At 40.5% G+C, this 21,195-nt stretch overlaps 1 long non-coding RNA gene across 1 annotated transcript; it reads right to left on the bottom strand.

Moving 5' to 3' along the window:
- Positions 1 to 2,228: 2,228 nt before the first annotated feature.
- Positions 2,229 to 7,369, bottom strand: LOC105527408. Its single transcript, XR_001004225.1, has 3 exons — positions 7,284 to 7,369; positions 6,854 to 6,988; positions 2,229 to 3,069 (listed from the first exon to the last, which is right to left on the bottom strand). It is a non-coding gene; the product is annotated as an uncharacterized LOC105527408 (long non-coding RNA).
- Positions 7,370 to 21,195: the final 13,826 nt, after the last annotated feature.

Genomic DNA, 21,195 nt, shown 5'->3' with positions numbered 1-21,195 from the left:
AGAGAGCTGTGTACTTAGAAGAGAAATATTTTTTAGATCAAAATGAACACTAAAGGTCTTCTAAGGCTCGTTAGCATGCAGTTGAATCATTGTAAGCCTGATTCTACTATGACACGGATGAATATGTTTTAACATTTCCGCTACCTAAATCCTTGCTTGCAATCATTTCTCTCACAGTCATTTGGGAGGGGGAAAAAAAACCAACAGTAGAAACAAAAAAGCCAAAACCCAGACTAGCTGTCTTTGAGTTGGTCATGAAGTCTTTCACCCTAAGGACTAAAAACTAGGGCAAGATACTTTGTTGTGATGTAGGCCAATTTCGTATTTCCAAACCACCAGAAAAAAAAAAAAAAAAATGAGGCCAGAGGATTCTGATAAATGATTCTAAGAGATGAATCCCAAGGCTCTTTCTCACATGTTTCATGCAAAACCAGAGAATGCTCACGACAGTCCTGAGTCCAGCTTGCGGATGCTCTAATTCTATTACTGCCTCATCCAGGCACATTATTTTTGCTCATTAACGAGATGGCATCATAATGGAGCATGCAGCAGCCAGAGTGATTAGCAAAGCGCCTCCTTCCATTCTTCAAAATGTCATCAACACACTGATCGGGAAACAAACTCATTTTCTGACTCTGCCATGATTTGCAGGGTTTCAGGCACTGATGATAGCTTGTCTGCTTGGTTTAAAAGAGCTCCTGATATAACAGAACCTGACACTGTTTACTTCAGCCTATTATGCCTGCTGCATTCAGTGAATGCTTCACTGGAGAAGAAAAATCGAAAGAAAGCTATTCATTGTAATGCCAGCTGCTTTTTAAAAAAGGAAATCAATTTTTGCTTGAGCTCAGAATGTACTCCGCAGGTCCAGAGTGACCTACCACTTTTGATGTCAACAACAAAAGGATCTGCCTGAATTTTCCACAACAATCACCCAACAGCTCAAAGAACATTGAAAATCCTAGATTAGTTTCATTTTAGTTTATGTTCAAATTGGTATCCACTCATCCCAACTATATCACAAAATAGAAAGCCTTGGGTGACACAGCCCTTGCACGCCAAGCTGTAGGAACTCTGGGCTTTGCCTTCTATGCCAGGTTTTGTTATAAATTACTTGGCAGGACCATTTTATGACGGAAATAATTAGTTATGTTTAGTATTTATAGCTAGTATCATGATGCCTTTCTGCACTGCTAATTAATTATTTTATGGCCAGCATGTTTCAAATGCAATTAGTTAGGTATGGCAATGATCATAATATTTTGCATATTCATGACAACATTCTGCCTATTTACAGCAAAACTTGGGTGTCAAAATCAGTCATTTTCCTTTTGTTATTAGGCAGAATAATTACAGGAAACAATAACAATGATGTCTTGCATGTGAATAACATTTTACAACCAAGCACCTCCATTCATGTCACCCATGTATGTACCCCTGTGGTTTCTCACAGGGAAATGGAAACTCTATATGGTGACAGATTTTGGCTAGGTCTTTAGCCAGCTTGAAGGTCACCAGCAGAGGCTTTTGCTCTTTTTACTTTGTAGTTGGAGTCTCATTTGGGCCATAGGGACGAACTGGTTCCTTAAGAAGTATTGTGAAGGTGAATATTTCAGCTGGGTAAGGAAACAAAAGGGTCAGTTGGCACTTGGCTATTTTGAACAAAGCCCCTCAGTGTTTTCTTTATTATTAATACTATTATTTTTTACAGTAGGTGTGGAGGTGTCACTAAATAGCAGCAAAGCCTCCTTAGTTTTTCTGCATTGGAGGCCTCGGAAGACAGATTGAGTTATTGCTTAACCAGACTCCGTATCCAGCAAGCACACTGCCTTATGTCGAACTATCGAGTGCTTCTTAAATCCTGAGAGTCTAGAAATAGTATTGCCCTGTGAAGCCTAGGAATGTTCTCAATTAGCTTGTGGACAAGATCAATGACATATGCTGTCTTCCAGATCTGTGCCAATTTCTCTTGACTTTAAGCCTCCCCGACTAGCCATAATCCTCCATTTCCTTTTCCCCATATGTCTTTGCAAAGTGCTGAAAACAGTAAAAATCAAGAAAAATATTGACCACTGAGAACTGAGATCTAGCCGTGAGTGTCCTTTTACGGTACATTCGTAAGACCAGGCCGTGGGGGCCTGAAGAGCAGGAATGGAGTGGGGAAATGAAACTATTACATATTTCCAGTTTTTGCGCCTCAGAGTCTAAACAACCAAGGAAAAAAACAATTAAAAAATGAGAAGTCAAATTTAATTATAAAAAAATGTGTGGTCTATCCCTCTGTTAAAATTTGTATACAAATGTGGACTCCATGACCTCAGATTGCCATATTTCTTCCTTGGAAGGGCAAGAAAGTCTTCCTTTTACCTCACCCAATTCTCTCCTGCTTTTAATTTGAGCCTTTTTCCATTCATTGGGTTTGTTGCAGACACGAAGAACAAACTGGCTTTGAAGTTAATAATCATTATTTTCTCATTTCTTGGGATAAAGGCAAAAAGAATCCCTTTAGCCTTCCCTCAGAAACCATTCTTTAGCCCTTTCATCATCTTTGTCACTTCTCTGAACTGGCTACAGGTTCACCACATCTGCACGTTACAAGCGTGAGTTCTCAGTGTTCTCAAACACCCCCAACTCTGTTCTCAAAAACATCTGCCAGCACCTGGGGCCAAGTCTAGAGTTAATCCTTCTGTTTTAACAGCTTGGGTATGGGTCACAGACTAGCTGTTTTGTTGCCTTTAAACAAAACAAACAACAATAAAAAACCATAGGGAAGGGATATTTTGAAGGTGCGTGGCCAACTTTCAGAATGACAGTGTTTTCTTCTGACCTCAAAGATGGGCTGCCTTCCAACGGGAGCCTTGAAGTTTCAGCCAGGCCCAGACATGGGGTGTAGAAATGGCAGTGCAATGGAGCATACTGTCAAGGTGTGAGACCCAGTGGGGAGGCTGGAGTTTGGAGGGCCAGGCTGGGTTTTCTGAGACTACTGAATTCAATTCAACAACTCATGGGATATTTGTTACTAAAATCCCAACTATATTTTGGGAGCTTCTTCAGCATGTGTAAGACAAGCTAAAAAATCAGAAAATGAATAGGGAGGAGAAATTTTGTAAGATACAGTTATTATAGAGATATACAGTATGGAGGCAGATGCAGTTAATCAATCCTTGATAACTAATGATCATTTGACTTACAGATTTACAGATTCTGCTCCAGTTAACATTTCTATTCCTAACTTAATATGCCTAAGTCCCCACCATGTTCTCTTCCCCAGCTTCTCCCTTCTAACACTCTCTCCTTGGTCCAAGGGCCTTGCTTACTCTTTGTTGGCATTAAGAAAAATTAAAAAGTGACTGATACCTGCTGGGGGTGAAATCGTAAGAATCCATGCCAGCTCACTCGCATTCTATAGCCTCAACTGCAGTTGCAGATGTTCCCTTACTGAGAGACATTCAAAATACAAACATAGTGTAGCTGTGATGAGCTATTCATGTTGTTTTTGTCATCAAAGAGCAGCATAAAAAGAAGAATGCCGGCGACGTGCCATTAGTAATTGAGAGCCTAATCAATTCCACATTGTAATTGCCCCTGTCATCTGTTTACACACCTTTCATCGGTTTACAATCGTGCTCTTAAAAGACAGGCTTGCCCCAGCCCTGCAGGTTGGGAAACATCTGTATTCCTGCTCTCTGAACACAGCACAAAAGTTATATTGAAAAAGAAACATCAATAACGTTTTATAAATGGATTTTGTATTCATTTAATTCATAATCGTGAAATATTAATGTCAGGCATCACTTTCAGCCAAAACAGAGAGCTTTCTTGTGTTTGATTTGTATAAAACAGTTGATATATTTAGACAATTTGAAGGATTTTAATATATGTATTATTGGTTTACATTAGACTAATGTAGTTTTGAAAGAATCGTGGGTAGTTATTGTCATCAAGTGGAATAATTTTACATATTTCTAGATAAACTTAATTTTTTTAAAGGTTTCTTTTTTTCAATTATAATTTTCACACCTCTTATATTTCTAGAAACTTCACAGGCATCACTAATATATTTCCATGAAGATTGACTCATAGCAGCCTTCTATAGGAATTAGAGCTGACATCTGTGTAACAGTGCCTGAGAGAAAAAAATATTAATATAGTTCCTGCTATATGAGGATAGACATTAGAAAGTCATTAACAGACCAATTTCTGAAATAAAAACTGACACCACATTGGGCATTTTGATCTTGGGTTTGACCCAGCAACATGGTCTGGAATCAGGACAAGATTGCTGAAGAACTATAAACAACTGAGGCCAGAGAGAAACTTTTTTTTTTTTCTTTAAACTCTTTAGGATGTGATATGAATACAATTAGAGAAGGCAGTATGTGGGTTTTCTGGTTTTCCTGCTTTCACTCCTAACTATTTTCATCAGGCAAACCCTCCACCCCCAAATCTCTTTTTCATTTTTCTTGGGAATGAATGGATAAAAGGCAGAAAACTCACTACACAATTTCATACTTCAGTTTATCTGAAATGCATATAAAATGCATATAAATGTAGCAAATTCGAGAGAAACAGAGAAGCTCGAGCCAGTGTCCTTTGTTGCTGGGTCCTGTCAGTTACTCCCAGGGAGGCTCCACTGAGCACAGCTGAACTGCATCCCTGCCAATACCATACTTTCTGTCCACATGTAGTGTCTTCAACTTTGATGAAGGCAGGGTCAGACCACAGGGTCAAACGGTTTTACCCTACTATTTAGTTGATGTTCCCTGAGCCCTTTAAAACTTTCTGAGCTCCCAAATATTAAATCATTTTAACGAATGCAACTGTTTTAAATCTGCTGTTTAAAAATTTAAGTTAGCCACTTTTCCATCAACAAATATATATGAGTGTCTACAACTTGCAAGCTCTGGCTGTGCTCTGGCTGCCACAGAATAGAAAGATGCTTGACCCCTACCCTAGTCCTTCAGGTTTCTTGCAGTCCAGGAGTCTTTGGTTGTATACCTAAATATAATGACCTCGCTTTCTCTAGATCAGTCTTCTGTTTTTGAAAATTCCATATTCCATTATCACAAAGTTATTTGGCTTGGTTTGTGTTAGGAGAGAGTCACCTTTGCTCTCATCTGTTTGAAAATTCTGTTTGTTTATATATTACCATTTCAGTTTTACAATCACCCTGTGGTGGGATAAAGGCTTGAAAGAGGTATGATGAGCACCTTAGAGGGGGATAAGAGGATCAGTTTCCTCATTTCACAGGTGAGGAAGCTGAGTGCCAAAAGCCCAGGATGAAAGGTCCAAGACCTGCAGCTGGATACAAATGAGCAGAGGTCTCTGGATGCTCACACCAGGATGATTTCCCTTCTCCTCAATGATTAGACAGAACCAAGCATCCCAGGGGTGATTGTTTGCAGGCCATGCTACCGGTACCCAGGCAGCTTTCAGCGTGGTGATTTCACCACGCAATGTAAACAGATGGCCCGTGGTTCCAAGAACTAGCTGAATACTTCAATCTGTCCACTCCAGCCGTTAGGGTGAGCCGACCATCTCTAATTCATACTGCAGGCCAGAGTGCCATAATTACTGCTTTATCATTTTAGATTTGGCGGGCTTAAAGAAAGAGCACCCTTCTGCCTTTGCTAGAATTTAAAAAAGATATTTAGAAAATAGCAGGAATGTGTCATCTTTGTTGTTTTCATTGTCCGTGTCAACTAAGAACGCATTTTCTTAAGAGATTTGTGTAACTGTTCTTTTGTCTTGATCCAATTGTTAGAAACTAATTTCCCTTCGTTTTCACAGCAACATCCTTGACCTAACTCCTTTGCTCTTTATGTACACACAAAGTCATAAAAATCCTTTAAGTCTGTATGAATATCCCTCACAACATCTAAGAGGAATCCATCCAGTTTGGAGTAGGTTGGCTTGAAGGGATTTAATTGCTGCAAACTGTATTTGTAAACTAGTTCTTTCCACCACATCTAACAATTTTGTGAAGTAATTGTTAGCAGAAACAAAATCTGTATTTATTAATGTTTAGTGTTTTTCAGCTGAAATTAATTTTCAAAGCATACTTTTGAGTGCCATTTACATTCAAAAATAAACACAGCAGATGTGTTATTAGGCCGGCTTCAGGATATTCCAGGAGGCCTAATGTGCCAACATTTACTGCATCAAGGCAAATGAGTAAACCTCCAGAGTGATCAGCTCCACAGAACTAATGTTTTATCTAATCCAAGGCTTGAATGAGACATGAACAGATTTCTGCTCTGCTACGCTACCAGTAATTAGCAAAGTCTCCCTAGGTCTAGTTACATTTAGAATAAAGTAAATAATATTCATGATTTGGCCATTTCTGATACATTCCTGTGGCTTCTAAAATTGAAAGAATGAATTCAAACAAGCTGTTACATATAGCAATCACCATAAATGCTTCTCCAAATACTGTAGATTTTTATTTGGAAAATCTAAAGATCCATATACCTAAGTCTTATACTAAATAATATTCATGGTAGAGCTGCTTAATGTTGCTTTTTGAAAACTCCACGAAGAATCATGTATACTGATGTAATTTTATGTCTCATTTTCTGGCCTCACTGAACAGAAGAGGACCTGCTAGAAAGTCTCCTGTCTTCAGTTATCTTTTGCATATTTCTAAAAATAAAATGGACATCTTGTTAAAATATGACAAAATGCCTGTTTTATTGCAAAAGGCTTCCTTTTCACACAGAAAATGGATACAGACACAGGTTCTCAAATTGCTAGCTTTCCTCAACGAAGAAAGGTGACAGGGTGAATTAGTTCTCTCTCCTTCAGAATAATGCTTTCCACATATCATCATCTGCTGTGGTTGGGCTCCACCTACCCAGGAAGGCAGGTTATCCTCCATGACAGGGGAGACATCTGCAGTATCTCTGCTCAACCAGGATTGTCCACCTTCATAAAGTCCCAAAGGCATTGAGATGCAGCTTTTCTTGCTGCATCTGTTTTGATGCAAACCCTACAAATGGAAAAAAGAATTTCCTAGTCCCAAACACTCTGGGAAGCTCTTTGATCTTCTGTCTTGCAAGATGGGGTTTGAGTTTTAAGAAACAAATTTTTATGATGGCAAAGACCTTTGACGAGGCAAATAACATGTGGTAAACTAAGGAGCGATTTAAGATTTTGGTTTGCTAGGTTTCAGGAGCATCCCCCTTTCCTTGTAATGATGTAGTGGAACATTCTCCACTTCAGAGTCTTTTAAATGTCGATGTTATTCCCCAGCAAACTTTCAAAATTGGTTTTATTTTTCTTACCTAACTGACGATTATAGGGTTCCTGTGAATTCTCTGCTCTTAGATAAGTTAGTGTTTCTGGATACAGAGAGTACTTGTTGGATGTCTGTTGGCTCAGTAGTTGTGTGTCACCCTGAGGATCTGGCTTAATTGGCAGCTCCACCCATGGGCAGTGGTGCCCCAGCAAGGGAAGGTAGGAAATTTAGGCAGAGCAGAATGGCTGTTTCATTAGGTTCTCCTGACTACCTGGATTATTTACTGTCTTAACCCCACGTTTTTTTTTTTTAATTTTTTAAAAATTATACTTTAAGTTCTAAGGTATATGAGCACAATGTGCAGGTTTGTTACATAGGTATACATGTGCCATGTTGTTAACCCCATCTTTTAGGGCAGTAAAAAATAAAATGAAATAAAGATATTTCAAGGAGAAGACTTGTGTGATTGCTCCATAACTGTGGATCTCCTAAAAAGTATTTTTTTATATGTGCCACTCAACCTTCTCAGTTGCTAGTGTGCCAAAATTGTATGAGTTGTAAAAGGTAAATATAAATTGAAAACAAAAGCGCCACTGTAATATCTGGCACATAGTATTAAATAAATGTTAGTTAATACTGAACTATAGAGCCCTATACACAAATATCCTTTAAATGGAGAATTTTATATTGTAAAGGTCACATGATTCTCTTTTTATGCTGCTGGCAGTTCTCCATGATAGACATTCTAAATATTGAATATTACTATCTTTATTTTTGAAATGAAAGGGACGGGGAAAAAATGTAAAAGATTAGCCTAAATGATGGTATGTGGTCACAGACAGAGGAAGCAGTGAAGACTGATTTGTTTTATTCCATTTCATTTTTATTCAGAAAGGCAGAGGTGAGTTAGTTTTTTAGGAAGTTGCAGTATCCAACTTTTTTTTGTTTAATTTTTGAAACAGTTTTGCTTATGTGGGTTATACTTGCTTTTAAGGTTTATTCCTGTTGAAACATGTAGATCTGGTTAATTAAAAAACTACTGTGAAGTATTCCATTCTCAAATTCTCAAGTTTCTTGCCTTTTTTTTTAATAGTTAAAAAATTTGAATTCCTTACTAAAGCAGGAATGTGTATGACAGCCACACAAGGCAGTACTTCTCATGCTAGTCAAGATTTTTGGTTAAAATCTTAGCAAAGACATGGCAGTCTTAGGAATTTAGATTTCTAGGCACTGAGTAGTTGCATAAATTGGACATCGGCCCTTTGATTTAGTTTTGTACGTGTATTCAAAGTAAGTTATTTATATAAATTACTAAACCTAACTCAGTATTTTTAATCATAATCTTCAGCATGCATCATTATATGTTGTAGAGGAAAAGAGCTTTTAATCTAATGGAATTCCAAATAATCTGTGTTGCTGTTCCTGAGAGAAATAGATAATGTTTGGGTAATGGTTATCATGCAGCTGGTTTAGATGACTGTTGTGAACTGAGTGTTTGCATCTGCCCAAAATTCATAGGTTGAAACTGAAACCCCCAATGTGACTATATTTGGAGATAGGACCTGTGAGATGATAAAGGCTAAATGAAGTTGTAAGGGTGGGTTCCTAATCTCACAAGGCTGGTGCCCTTATAAGAAGAGGAAGAGAGATCAGAGTTGTCTCTCTTCACCATGTGAGGACACAGCAAGAAGGCTGTTGTCTGAAAGCCAAACACAGAGCACTCAGAAGGAACCAAGCCATGCTGGCAACCCCGAACCTGGACTTCCTAGGCTCCTTCACTGTGAGAAATCAACCTCCGTGGTCTAAGCCACCCAGTCTGGTATTTTGTTATGGCAGCTCATGCTGACTAATATAATAATCGATGTATTATAACACTTGTGGGGACCTTGCAATTTTAAGGAGTGACCAAAACATGAGTCGTCCTGGGTTTTGTTTATATTCTGTGTCTCAGAATCAGTGAACCAAAGAAGTTGATGCTGGAGCAATCTTCTGCTACATCCTCAAAATGGCCCAATAAGGCCAGTGTTGTTAAATAAATTTATCGCTGTACACTATTATCATTACTACCTTAAGGATGAGGAAATTTGCTTGCCAAGAGTCACACAGTTAAAGTACAAATTCAGAGCTCTTTCTATACCACACTGCCTTTTAGTTTCAAAATTCCGTCCTGAATCATTTTATTGGTATGACTTGCATCACCCTAAAGAGAGCTCTGATCTCAGGGAAGCTTTGTGCAAAGAAAGGGAACCACAGGAGCTGGATGACATTTAATCGACCCAGAAACTTCTAAAAATTCCAAAGGCAATGTTATGTGGAGTTACATGCTACTTACAGAAACCAGCTGCCAGCAAGTGGCTTACCAAGACTAAGGAGGTAGCAAAAAGTAACTGCTGAAGGTGGGAGAGTGGCTTGGTGCGGTGTTTTCAGAATAGAATCTATCAGTCAAGGTCCTGGCAGGAATAGTACTTTCAGGCTGGGTGTTTGATGAAAATTTCCAGGAGAACATGAACAGGGTTTTCAAAAAGTGACTAAGGCTGGTGTAGCACCCCTAAGGGGCATTAAGAATGCAGGGCCATTATTATCCTAGGCCTGAAGAGGACAGTGCGGACGAGCAATTATAGGAGCCCAGAGACAGAATTGTGTGAAAAGGGCTCCTGACAGGAGCTTTGACCTTCTGTGGAGAGTCACAGCCTGTCCACAGCGACCCCTCATTCTCTTCCTACGCTCTGCACTCTACAAACTGGGGGAAGTGGGGCCGTGTCTCAATACAAGCAGAAGCCAAAGGACAAGGGAGTGCTGATAGCTATATAAATCTCCTCCTGTGCATGCACATGCATGTATATACACACACACACACACGCATGCGCAAGTGTGTGCACGCGAGGATAGAGAGAGGATCTGCCTGGACAGGCAGTTGAAATGTATCAGACTCCCTCACTGTGGTCCCTCAATACCCCATGCTCTGATCTCTCCCTGCCTTCCTGCTCACCACACAGCATCACTCTGCTTAGCCACACTGACCCTGGGCCATGGGTCATTTGTGCGATTCTCTGCGAGGCGTTGTTCTTCCTCAGCTCAAGCACCTCCTTTTCAGAGAGACCCCTTTTCCTCACCAGAGTTTCTCCTCTTCCTTAAGTTCCCCATTTTTACCCACATGTGACCCCACTCACCCTTTTCTTTGATTCCCTTGTTTTGTTTCCTTCGTGCAGCTCCTAGTTTCTTGGGTTGGGAAGATACTTGTCATTCATCATCCCCTGTATTTTTGAAAACTCCAGGAGATCTGCACCTTGTCTGCTTTGCTCCCTGCTCTATCTCTAGCCCCTGGAACAGTGCCTGGCATTTTGTAGGCTCTTGAGATAGGCTTGTTGAATTGCTGAATGAGAGAATGAATGAACAAAGGGAGTGTTTGGGGTGTGCAGTGTAAAACACAACTTAATAGCTAAGACTCTGGAATGTAGCAAATAAATAAGGTGGCCGAGGGCATCAGGCCAAGATATGTGGAGTTCTACAGCAAAGAGCATCAAATTATGTCTTTATGCTGTCGCTGTTGAATTTACTGGCCCCAGGATTACACTGAACAAAGTCATTATTGAACCCAGCATTTCAACAGTGCTGTCCTTGCTGCCTGTTAGAAAGCATAAACTGGAAGTCTTGATAAGTGGCAGCAAATGCTTTTGTTTTCCGTGAGAATCTCAGAAACATCAGGGACAAAGTGAATTTAATGCTTTTCTTGAGAAAGTCCAACAGTTTAGGTGATGCGTTTACATTTTTTTCATACTGTATGATTTAATTCTCCATACAGTTCCTATATATCAGAGAGTTTATGATCTTGATTCCTTTGACTAGGATTTTAAGTATGTTTATTGAATTAAATTTCTTATTCAATTTATGGGTCAAGGGGGTCCAGTATGCCCCGTTAGCTGACAGATGGACTGACCATGACTCTATTTTTTTCTGCCAAGCTAAGCTTCTCTTTTTTTTTTTGAGATGGAGTCTCGCTCTGTCACCCAGGCTGGAGTGCCGTGGCCGGACCTCAGCTCACTGCAAGCTCCGCCTCCTGGGTTCACGCCATTCTCCTGCCTCAGCCTCCCGAGTGGCTGGGACTACAGGCGCCTGCCACCTCGCCCGGCTAGTTTTTTGTATTTTTTTTTTTAGTAGAGATGGGGTTTCACCATGTTAGCTAGGATCGTCTTGATCTCCTGACCTCATGATCCGCCCGTCTCGGCCTCCCAAAGTGCTGGGATTACAGGCTTGAACCACCGCGCCCAGCCTCTAAGCTTCTCTTAAGCTGCATTTCTGCTTGCCCATGGAAATCCTCCCCATCTTTCCATCTCCACTTCCCTCAACAGCGCCTTTACTCAACACTTGTACATGTTTTTGATAATTCACAAAAATCACATTTTCCCTTTTAGAAACAATTGAACTTGGAATTTTGGGATTCTTGCCCCACTTAAGATGCTTGAAGAAACTCGAGTGAGTGTGTGAATTAATTAAGAGGTATTGAGTGGCTCCACCATGCTGGGTGCTGTCTGGGCCCTGAAAACACCAGGAAGAACAAGGCAGACTTGGTTCACTTCTTATGGAGCTTCTTGTGAGTAGGGGGAAGATTTTTTAAAAACCAAGAGAATATAAAACAAAGAAAGGAGTCATAAGCTGTGTAAGGTAGAGCATCCCCAGGGGCCCCACTTTAGGGAGAGTCATCAAGGGGGCCCTTTCTGAGGGGTAATCTAAAGGTAGATGGGAAAAGCAGGTGGGAGGGGGACACTCTGACAAAGGGAACAAGGCCACGTCCCTGAGTGAGGAGGGAATGCTGCATTTGTGGCAGTGAGAAGAGTCCACCAGGAGTGAGGTGCCCTGAGTTAGGGAAGAGTGGCTTGCAAAGACCCTGCAGGCCATGGCAGGGATGTTTAACTTCATTCTAACTGAGGTGGATGCCTTTGATAGATTTTAAAGAGGAGAGTGATACGATAGCATTTCCATTTTAAGATACACTTGCCTGTCTGTAGTGAGTGAATCAGAGGCAGAAAGTATAGCAGAGTAAATCAGTTAGGAGGCTATGGCGTTGGGCTGTAGGAGGCTGAGGGGAGGCCATTAATGTTCAGGAGGGAAAAACGATAAAGTGAGATTGTGGGTTTGGGGTGGTAAAATGAATAATTGCTGTCCTGTTTCTATTTGCTTAATGAAGTAAGGTAAAGTTGTCAACTGAGAATAAGGGCAGAGGGGGAGGTGTGGAAGGTCTGAGGCAGAGCTGTGGAACAGCCATCTTGGGAAGTGGGAAAGAGTCCACTCCAGTAAAAGAGGAGAATTGCTGGCTGTGTGGAGTCCCCACTGAGATGTGAGATTCTGAATTTCACAGACGACCACTGTACTTGATTACATGATTTTCTCCTGCAGTATTCAGTTGTTGGGAACACTGAACTGTTAAATATAAGGATAGTCCTGTGTACTTTAAGCTGGAGGATTGAATTAAAACTAAGAATCTACTCATCTAATAGTGGTAGTTGCATTAATGGAAGTGACCATTAACATTTTGAGGAAGAATTGTCTTTTCCTTGTGTTAGACAGCTGTAATAGTCACTTCCAAAATGAAATAGACACCAAGCAGGGATTGGTGACAAATTGTTTATTTGTGACACTCTCTGAACAAGCAGTTGGCGAGGCCTGTAGTACTTCATCTTATAAAGTAGCATGCTGAGGAGGTGTTGTGATTCCATACATAGTCGTGGAAATGACCCCAGTGTTCTACAGGGGGCCAAGGTGATGCTATATATATTGAGGATGTCAAGGACAAATATCCTAAATCAGTTATTTCCATAACAATCTTTTCACAAATGGAAAATCACTTGTAGTTGTGACGAACCGACTGAGCTTGCTTTTAATTTTCTTGAAATGTCCTAACTACGGTTGGATTTGTTTTAGGGAAATGTGTGTGTGGAGGTGTTTTCACATAGGCATGCATCTGTGTGAAAGTATGTGTGGGTGGGCAGTGGTTGTTTTCACTTCGTCAAAACCAAAGCGTCTGCTCCCAACATCAGTTCTTTCCACAGTATGCACACACAAAACATAGATCCGGTTGGTTCTGAGAATAGGCCAGTGTTTCTAAATATTTTATCTTCTCAGGTTACCTGTTTGGGAAGCTTTTCTGCTTTCCAAGGGCTGTGTAACCCTGTTTTAATATTCTTTTCCACTATTGTGGGCAAATGCTCCTGGGAATATGGCTGTGAGTGGCCTTATTTGACACAACAGTGAGTATGGGAAGCAGCTTTGAAATGGGATCCATATGAATTCAAAATGGACTAGAGCGATGATTTCCACCTTTTGGGAATCCCACTTTGTGAAAGGAAGGAAGTTTCATAGAGAGGTTCTGTTGCTTACACTTTAAATATTAGTGAAAATTAATATTGTTTGGAGACTTTTATAATCCTACTTGAGAGGACCACAGCCATCTCGGTGATGGGTTGTTAATCACAGCTGCAACTGTGAGGCCTTGGCTAATGCCTCTACTGAAGCATAAAGCTGTGCACACTAAGGGTTGCTAGAAATACCCATAGCACTGGGGCTTTGAGCACCCAGGGGAAAGAAGGGCAGGAGAGAGTCCAGATTGTCTCCCTTCCTATCAGAAAAGCATGTCCTCTTGTCCTGGGTAACAAGATAACCTCTGTCTTACACAAGCAATGACTTAAGCCTTGAGAAGAGTAATGGACCCAGATTCAGGACCTGGCTCTACCATACCTACAACAGCCATGAAACCTTGAGCTGCGATTCAACTGGGAGCTTGTCAAGTGTCGTAAAGCTTAAACAAGCCTTGCAGATTGGGCTATACAATTGTGGGATGTCATCTGAGTCCATCAGTGCTTCTCAGCTTCATTACTTGTCCTTTGTCAGTTTGTCCTAATCAGTTTGCTCTTCTGCTTTCCTTAGCAGCATCTCTCCTCAAATGTCTAATCTCAGAAACTTCCATTTAACAAGGAAAACACCGAGCATAAACTCCCCCAAGTTCCTAACCTCCTGCCTACCAAATGATCTTTATGGGCTCCTGTCCCAGATGGACTCCTCTTCTGAGCCAGTGAGCTGGGCCTCATCCCCTCCCATGGTCACATATCCTTACAGATCTTGCTTCATCATTTATCCTCTTGGTTCCTGTGTCAACCTTTCAGCCTGATTGTCTCCTTTCTGTCACCAAATTATCAAGACCCAATTCTTTCTCTTTATAGAACAGCCCCTCTCTTAGGGATGAATCTCAGCCTCTTAGACCTAAGATGTGGTGGTATCCAAGATTCTTTTCTCTCTCTCATGCTCAGATCTAGTTAATCAGCAAATGCTCACTCTCTCTTTACTCTCTCCATTCCTCCAGCCACTTCGTTAATTTGGACCCTCATCATCTCTAATTAGGATCATAGCAATAACCTCTTAACCAATCTTCTTGACTCTTCTGCCCTTAAATTTGTACTCTGCAGATCTGTCTGAGAAAAGAGGGGATGAGATCATTTCCTAAGGCAGTGATCCTCATTGTGTGCTCCCCTGGCCAGGAGCTTCAGCATCACCTGGGAACCTGTTGGAAAGGCACATTATCGGGCCCACCCCAGACCCACTGGATAGAAATGCTGGGGAGTGGGCCATATCGGTTTCTGTTTAATGAGTCCTCTGGGTGATTCTGATGAGGTAAAGTTTGAGAAGCACCGTCCTCAAAGATAATCAAGGTACTACTAACCAAAGGACGGGAAAGAGATTCTGGAAAGTACAATCTTGTCTACTACAGGGTTCTATGCTACAGCAAGCTCCCAAAGGACCTCATTTCTAAAGTGTTGCATCTCCAGGTACAAACCAGGCTCCTGGTTTCTTGAATGAATGCCTGAATGTGCCCAGTGCTTGGCTGTTCCAGGGACAGAATTGAGGCTACTTTCTTTTCTTTCTTAGTTGTTTTCAATGAGTTTTAGAGATTTACTCATGCTGGGAATCAACAGGCTATCACTTGGAATCCTGAGAACAAATGACCTTTGTTGGCTGGAAGCTGCGTCATCTCCCTAAAGCTTCATGACAGCAGAAGTCCCTGGTACCGTGACCCTTGAGACCCAAACTTTTGTAGCTCTCTCCCTTGTCTCAGTTAATTCTGACCTCACTGGGTAGATGGCATTTGAGTGAAGCTTGAGAGTTAAAAAGAATTCGGGAAGTGAAAAATGAGGGGAAGATCATTTCAGGCTCAACGAATGCTATAAACAAAGACAAGAGGGATGAACTTACAAGACATGTTATGCAGCCAACAAAAGTAGAACGGCATGGGCTGAACAGAAGACATGAGACTGAACAAGTAGTTTGTAATCAGTCCTGAAGAGTCCACTAAGGGAGTTTGGACTCTATATGAGAAACTGAGTAAAGGATAAGTAAGAGTCACTGTGTGAGAAGTGTTATATCCCATATTTGTACCTTAGAGGTACCTCTATGTAATTTTATTTCCCAGCAAAAGACATGGATAGCAACTTATACTTAGGTAGATTGAGAGCTCAGTTGAATAAGTTTGATAAATCCACCTGACTCTCTGCCTGGGGAACAGAGGTAACAGCTACCTACGCATTAGCATACTAGGAAACAGTAAGAGATCCACTGAGACTGAGCTGCAGATATCTGGTTGTTCCTTCTTCATTTTCTAAGGTGCTAACAATGGCTATCCAGGTGTGAGCATCTTTAGCGGTGACATATTAGCTCAGAGACATGGGAGCTGAGACAACCATGGGACTGTGAAAAAGTGCCTTAAATAAGGCTCGTTCCTCCCTGAACACTCCCTCCCTGACTTGCCTTCGCTCATCTACCTGGACGTCTCTTACTAAGGGAATGCTTCTGATCTTCCAGAGTAAGGATTGTGGCTTATTAAAGAAAACAGCTGTTAGGTTCCTATTACATGACGGGTTTTGAACAGGCACCAAGACATATTTCCATCTGATGGCCAGCGTTAACCTTCTTAAGTGGCTGAAAAGCTAAATATCCCTGCAGGTGATCAGTGTGATCCTCAGTCATTAGTTTAGCCTCTGGCTGTTTTGGTTTCAGAGTGATAATAAAGAACTTAGTGAAGAAGCCACCACAGAACCAGTGCAAGCTCACAGGGGAGCTTCAAATGCCTGCCTCTGGTTAAAATGGATTTATTTGCTCAGGTTAAAAGATTTGCTACCCAGACCAGACTTAAAAGTCTGAGACAAAGACTTAACAAGGAGGAGAAACAGGAGAAGGTAGTATGAGGGGGTTTTTTGTTGTTGTTGTTTTTTACAAAAATTGTCAGTTTTTCTTGTTGCTTAATTTTCCATCATTATATTTTGGGAGATGAAAGAAAGAAATAAGTCATCCTTTGACTCCAACTGCAAGACATCTCTGCTTCGACTGATAATAAAAAAAGAGCTGGATGGTATGAAGCCCCAGAAATGCAGCTCAATCACTCCCTGCAATTACTGTGTCTTATTGATAACTTGCAGCTCTATCCAGCAAACGCTATCTCTGAAACAAAGCCTGTCACAGATCAGACTGAATCCATTAAAAAGCTTTGATTAACACGTCCCTGGGGTGTGCTGTGGAAACTTTTAACGCCAAAGACAGCCTATTGCTGCTGCTTCTGAATTGTCCTCCTGAAACACTCTTGTGTTTTAATCTAGTGCACAGTTTAAATTAAAAAACGGCAATGACTTTGTGTGACCTAAATACAAGCCACTTCTATTCAGGGTGGGATTTATCAACTGCTAACAGATTAAGTGTTCAGAGAAGCAACAATTAACCTTACTGTGCAGTGGCTAATATTAATTATATACATATATATATATATGTATAATACATATGTGGTGTATATAATCCCTTGTTCTTTCTTCTATTCTTAAACATGGCCCAGAGAAAGGGTCATAGTTAATGTGCTTAATCTAGTGGATATAAAGCTTTGTGTTCATCCTTAGTAGAAAACAAATTTGCTTATATTTGAGGAGCACAAGAATCACCCTCCCTGGTGCTTTTTTACTGGTCTCTGATGTGGATGTGGTAATAAATTGCAGCCTTTTGAAGCAAAGACGAAGCTCAGTCTTCCAAACGTGGAGTTGTTAGGAGCAGGGACCTGCTGGTTGTCCACACAGATATCTCCCTTTCATTCTATGGGGGGAAATTCAATCTTGAGGGAGGCTCTGTAAGGGGTGTGTGTGTGCACATGCGTGTATTTCTTTATTGCTAACATACACTCTCTCAAAATACTAGTGCTAAATGGTTAAGGTTATGAACTACATTATGCAATAAAATAATTCTCCTAGATGCCATAAAAAGACACTGTGAAAACTCCCTACAGTAGGAGAGCACCTACCTACTGCTCTTCGCAGTATTTTAAAATCTCTGAAACTGATTGAAGACAAAAAACTTTTTGTGGTAGGATTATTAAAGCAAATTTATTATTGACAGCCATTAATTATGGCAAAAAGATAACGAATGAAAGAGTATCGGGCAGAGAATGTAGCAGCCCTGGGGCCCCTCTACTGCCTACCTAAATGTATGAAGAGAGCCTTTTCCCCTCCATCACTAGAGAAATGAAGTCACACTCTCCTTTTAAGGCTACATCCTACCACTGACTGGGAACTCATGGCACCTCCATCTTTCATCACGTATAGTGATATATAGGTATAGAGGGGGACCTAAGGGATCTTAGATTGAAGAAAATTTACGGCCATTTAAATAAAATATGTTCTGGTTAGTTTTGGGCATACAAAAGTGTAATGGTCAGCATTGTGAAGTGGTTGACATAGGATGGGTGATGTCTGTCAAATGAGAGTTGGGAGGACATGATTTATGAGGCAAATAAGGCCTAACATTTAGAAAAGAAAAATATCATACATTTAATGTTTTCTTTTTTGGGGAATTGAAAATGTTTTTCTTTTGTTCCTTCAAAACTCACCAAAAGCTCAACAGAATCTAAGATTCATGAACGTATGTGTCCTGGTGTTTTGTTCATGGCAGTATCTCTAGCTTCTAGAACAGTAGTAGCACATAGTAAAACACCCAACAAATATTTACTGTTATTTGCATTGGATTCTCAGCAGAGAGAAGCTCATGACACATTATTACCAAAATGAGCCAGCCATAGCTGTTCCTCTCTCTCGGCTTGTTTCATCACAGGGATGTTAGGCATCCTAGTTGCTCACAGGTGCACCCTTACCTTACCATCCTTCTTAACCTCAGACTTCTGCTAGCAGATATTCATTATGAGAGTAGCAACTTCGGTTTTGACAAAAGTAGACCTTCAGCACTTCAAGGGTATCCAACAGTGAGCTAACATACCATTGGGGAGCCCAGCACTTTATACTGAGTCTAGGTTCTGTTCCACACCTCTATTAATAGACAGTCTCTGGCAGCCTGGGATAAAGTGGAGTCAAAGTACTTTAGAATGAATAGAATGGTGGTGACTGGATCTTTCTGAGCAGGATCTTTCACTCAGGCTACTTTCTGACTTGGTTAACTCTGATTGACTTCCTTTCCACTGATCTGTAGGACCATTTGCCTCCCAAAAGAACAGCATTTGATATGAAGCAAGCATGAGACTACTCGGTAAGAACTTCCTTGGAGAAGAACAGAGGTAGATTTGGAGCAATTGATCATGCATTTGCAAAACCAAGCATCACTCTCCATGCCATACCTGTCCAGAAATTGTAATTTTCTTCTAAATATTTTATATTTGGCTTTGAAAGCTTATTTCCCCCTTCCATACCCACACTTGGATCTGGTATTGTACTTCCACTACTTCCTGGTCAAGGAAGTGGTCCAAAGACATGAGAAAAATAAGCTGTTCAGAAACAGCCAATGGGCATTCTTCACTATAGGAAAAAATTGGGGGAAAATGTAAATGTTACAATGTAACCTAATTGTATACTAGATCACTACTAAAAAGGCAAATAATAATAGAGGGAAATATGTAAGTGAAGAAGTGCTCAGCAAAAAGTAAAACAGTCTAATGTAAAAACATAGGTTACAGCTAAAAAAAGGCATTAATAAATATTTCAGAAGTCATTTTTTATGGAAGTGGGGAAGGGCAACAATCATTTATTGAGCGTTATTTCCCAAGACTTTCACAAATGTTCTCATAACAAGTGTAGGCAGTCAGCATTAGTATCACCATTTTACACATGAAGATACTCACCTTCAAAGAGGTCAAGAAAACACTAGGAGGAAGAGACAAACTGGGAATTTCAACACAGATTTTTTTCTGATGCTGAACCCAAATTCTCTCCATTACGACAAAGAACTTAATGTTTATTTGATTATTCTTCTCTGTAAAGTTGCATTAAATTGCAATTTAAAAAACATCATTTGATATAATTGCTTCAAATATTGGTAGATCATGAGTTAGCCTTCACGTTACATTGATACAGTTGAGGAAAATAACAATGGATGCTTATGAATATATTTAATTTCCAATTGGGAAAAAAGGAAGAATGTTAGCTAACTTGATAGATAAAAATCTTTCTCAGGCAGTTTAGCTTTTTTTTCTTCTTCAGTGCCAATGCATTTTCTGGTGCTGTTTGAACTATAGGGCACAGGCTCATCTTTGAGGGAAGTAATATTAAGAATTTAGGTTTGTTGCTAACTCAGTGTTGAGAAATGAACAAGCATGTGACCTTTTAGCCACTACTTCTAAATCTTAGATCTATCCAATTTACAGAATTAAACTTACAAGGCAAAAGCTGGGTGTGGGGGCTCGTGCCTGTAGTCCCAAGTATTTGGGAGACTGAGGCCAGAGGATCACTTGAGCCCAGGAATTTGAGGCAGCAGTGAGCGATGATAGTGCCACTGCACCCCAGCCTGCGTGACAGCGGGAGACCCTGTGTCTAAAAACGGGAGAAAGAAAATTAAACTCACAGGTCTAAATACCTATAAATATCCATATCCTATTAATCCCTATCTGTCTCTCTTTTGTTCTGTGTCACTCTTCATTAGTGGAGTAAAAGATATTTCTAATGTCTAAAACTTAAAAGAAAAATTTAATACAGTACTGACAAGCATCTTTGATTATGAAAATTATCTCCTTACCTTTATGATGTATTTAGTGCCCGGGTGAAGGAAACTTTCCTTCTGACCTCTAAAGCTTCAAGAATTTGGGTCTATAAAATAAACAGATAGATTAGCATGAGAAAAGGCATACACATTTGTTAACGGGCAAGGACACAGGAGTCACACAAAGTATGAAGGGCGAGATGATTGAAGCTTGAATGCCCTCTTCATATGGGAGGAGGAACACAGGAGACTGATATGATTTGGCTCTCTGTTCCCACCCAAATCTCCTCTTGAATTGTAGTTCCCATAATTCCCATGCATTGTGGGAGGGACCCAGTGGGAGATAATTGTATCATAGGGGTGGTTTCCCCCATACTGTTCTCATGGTAGTGGGTAAGTCTCATGAGATCTGATGGTTTTATAAAGTGATTCTCCTTTCTCTTGGCTCTCGTTCTCTTTCACCTTTGTGTAAGATGTGCCTTTCACCTTCCACCATGATTGTGAGGCTTCCCCTAGTCACGTGGAACTGTGAGTCCGTTAAACCTCTTTTTCCTTATAAATTACCCAGTCTTGGGTATGTGTTTATCAGCAGTGTGAAAACAGACTAATACAGGGATGTAGGCAATTTTAGAGAAAGAGTAAATGATTTTTAGGGGGATGAATGGACCTGAAGAAAAGACAATAATCTGGAACAAAGTTCCTCTGGGCTCTGGGTGTGATGCCAATTCTAGTCTTCTTTCCTTTTAGTTAATCTTCCCGGTTTGATGAGATTATGGGGAGGAGGTCCAAAACAATTGCATTCCTTCTGGAGGAACATTGCTAGTCAGATGGAAGAACTTCAAAGGAAACCCTTCCCTGTGCTTCTGGAGGAGCAGAGGGGCAACACACAGGAAGGCAGGAGGTCATCTTGGTGCTGAGGTTGCTTCTTTAGTTGAAAGTACTGAGCATGTCCAAGC

The sequence above is a fragment of the Colobus angolensis genome, unplaced genomic scaffold (assembly GCF_000951035.1).
Source record: "Colobus angolensis palliatus isolate OR3802 unplaced genomic scaffold, Cang.pa_1.0 Scaffold62, whole genome shotgun sequence".
NCBI classification, from domain to species: Eukaryota; Metazoa; Chordata; class Mammalia; order Primates; family Cercopithecidae; genus Colobus; species Colobus angolensis.
Note: the sequence above shows the minus strand (reverse complement) of the source record. Positions and strands in the feature narration are given on the sequence as shown.